This window comes from Arachis hypogaea, chromosome 11, assembly GCF_003086295.3.
Source record: "Arachis hypogaea cultivar Tifrunner chromosome 11, arahy.Tifrunner.gnm2.J5K5, whole genome shotgun sequence".
In the NCBI taxonomy this organism is placed as follows: domain Eukaryota; kingdom Viridiplantae; phylum Streptophyta; class Magnoliopsida; order Fabales; family Fabaceae; genus Arachis; species Arachis hypogaea.
In genome coordinates this window covers 35,895,624-35,897,968 of record NC_092046.1, presented here as the reverse complement: position 1 = coordinate 35,897,968, position 2,345 = coordinate 35,895,624, and the positions used below count along the sequence as shown (strand labels likewise).

The 2,345-nt window shown below is 36.8% G+C and overlaps 1 non-coding gene across 1 annotated transcript; it reads left to right on the top strand.

The window, feature by feature from the left end:
• The first annotated feature begins 1,131 nt into the window (after positions 1–1,131).
• Positions 1,132–1,239, top strand: LOC112724370 (small nucleolar RNA R71). Its single transcript, XR_003163535.1, has one exon. It is a non-coding gene; the product is annotated as a small nucleolar RNA R71 (small nucleolar RNA).
• Positions 1,240–2,345: the final 1,106 nt, after the last annotated feature.

Here is a 2,345-nt window from a genome sequence, read left to right as displayed (position 1 = left end):
ATTAAGAACTTTCTGGGATCCAGTTTCTTCTGAGGTAATGTTTGCCTCATTAATGCACTCAGTTCATTGGTGAACAAGGGGGTTCATCCTCCCAAGTCTCATTACCAAATAACTTGGCATTCAGCTTCATGATTGCTCCTAGATATTTAACAACTTGCTCTTCAGTGATGTCTTCATCCTCTTCAGAGGAAAAATATTCATCAGAGCTCATGAATGGCAGAAAGAGGTTCAATGGAATCTCTATGGTCTCTATATGAGCCCCAGATTCCTTTGGTTCCTCAAAGGAAAATTCCTTTCTGTCTAGAGGACGTCCCATGAGGCTTTTCTCACTGGGACTCACGTCCTCCTCACTCTCTCCAGGTTCGGCCATGTTGGTCATGGTTATAGCCTTGCACTCTCTCTTGGGATTTTCTTCTGTATTGCTTGGGAGAGTACTGGAAGGAGTTTCAGTAATCTTCTTACTCAGCTGACCCATCTGTGCCTCCAAATTTCTAATGGAGGACCTTATTTCATTCATGAAACTTAGTATGGTCTTGGATAGATTAGAGACTAAGGTTGCCAGGCCAAAATGGCTCTGTTCAGAATTCTCTATCTGTTGCTGAGAAGATGATAGAAAAGGCTTGCTATTGCTAAACCTATTTCTTCCACCATTATTATTGAAGCCTTGTTGAGGCTTCTGTTGGTCCTTCCATGAGAAATTTGGATGATTTCTCCATGAAGGATTATAGGTGTTTCCATAGGATTCTCCCATGTAATTCACCTCTGCCATTGCAGGGTTCTCAGGATCATAGCTTCTTCTTCAGAAGATGCTTCTTTAGTACTGTTGGATGCAGCTTGCAATCCATTCAGACTCTGAGAAATCATATTGACTTACTGAGTCAATATTTTGTTCTGAGCCAATATGGCATTCAGAATATCAATTTCAAGAACTTCCTTCTTCTGAGGCGTCCCATTGTTCACAGGATTCCTCTCAGATGTATACATGAACTGGTTATTTACAACCATTTCAATGAGTTCCTGAGCTTCTGCAGGGGTTTTCAGATGAAGAGATCCTCTTGCAGAATGGTCCAATGACATTTTTGACAACTCATATAGACCATCATAGAATATACATATGATGCACCATTTTGGAAGCATGTCAGTAGGACACCTTTTGATCAATTGCTTATATCTTTCCCAAGCTTCATAGAGGGACTCACCTTCCTTCTGTTTGAAGGTTTGGATTTCCACTCTAAGCTTGCTCATCTTTTGAGGAGGAAAGAATTTGGCCAGGAAAGCACTGACCAGCTTTTCCCAAGAGTTCAGGCTTTCCTTAGGATGTGAATCCAACCATGTTCTAGCTCTGTCTCTTACAGCAAAAGGGAAAAGCATAAGCCTGTAGACCTCGGGATCAACTCCATTGGTCTTGACAGTGTCACAGATTTGCAAGAATTCAGCTAAGAACTGATGGGGATCTTCCAATGGAAGTCCATGAAACATGCAATTCTGTTGCATTAGAAAAACTAATTGAGGCTTAAGCTCAAAGTTGTTTGCTCCAATGGCAGGAATTGAGATGCTTTTTCCATAGAAATTGGAAGTTGGTGTAGTGAAATCACTAAGCACCTTTCTTGCATTGTCGTTGTTGGGTTCAGCTATCTCTGTTTTTTCTGTTTCGAAAATTTCAGTTAGGTCCTCTTCAGAGTATTGTGCTTTAGCTTCTCTTAGTTTCCTCTTAAGAGTCCTTTCAGGTTCAGGATCAACTTCAACAAGAATGCATTTATCCTTGTTCTTGCTCATATGAAAGAGAAGAGAACAAAGAAAATATGGAATCCTCTATGTCACAGTATAGAGATTCCTTTATGTGAGTAGAAGAAGAAAAGAATAGAAGAATGAGAAGAGAAAAAATTCGAACACAGAGAAGAAGAGGGGGTTCGAATTATGAGTAGAAGAGAAGTGTTAGTAGTTAAATAAATAAATAGAAAGAGATGAGAGAGAGAGAGAGAGAGAGAGAGATTAAATTCGAATTTAAATTAAAATAAAAGGACAATATTTTTTTATTTTTATTTTAATTATTGGTTAGTATTCAAAAATTATAAAAAGGAATAAAATAAAATTTGAAACTAAATGAATTAATTAAATAAAAAGAGATTTTTGAAAAAGTTGTTAGTGATTTTCGAAAATTGGAGAGAGAAAAGTAGTTAGGTGGTTTTGAAAAAGATATGATTGAAATAGAAAACTTTTAAAATCAAACAAAAAGTTAAGTAGTTAATTGAAAAAGATTTGAAAATCAAATTTGGAAAGATAGGAGGTTAGAAAAGATTTTGAAAATTGATTTTTGAAAAAGATATGATTGAAAATTATTTTGA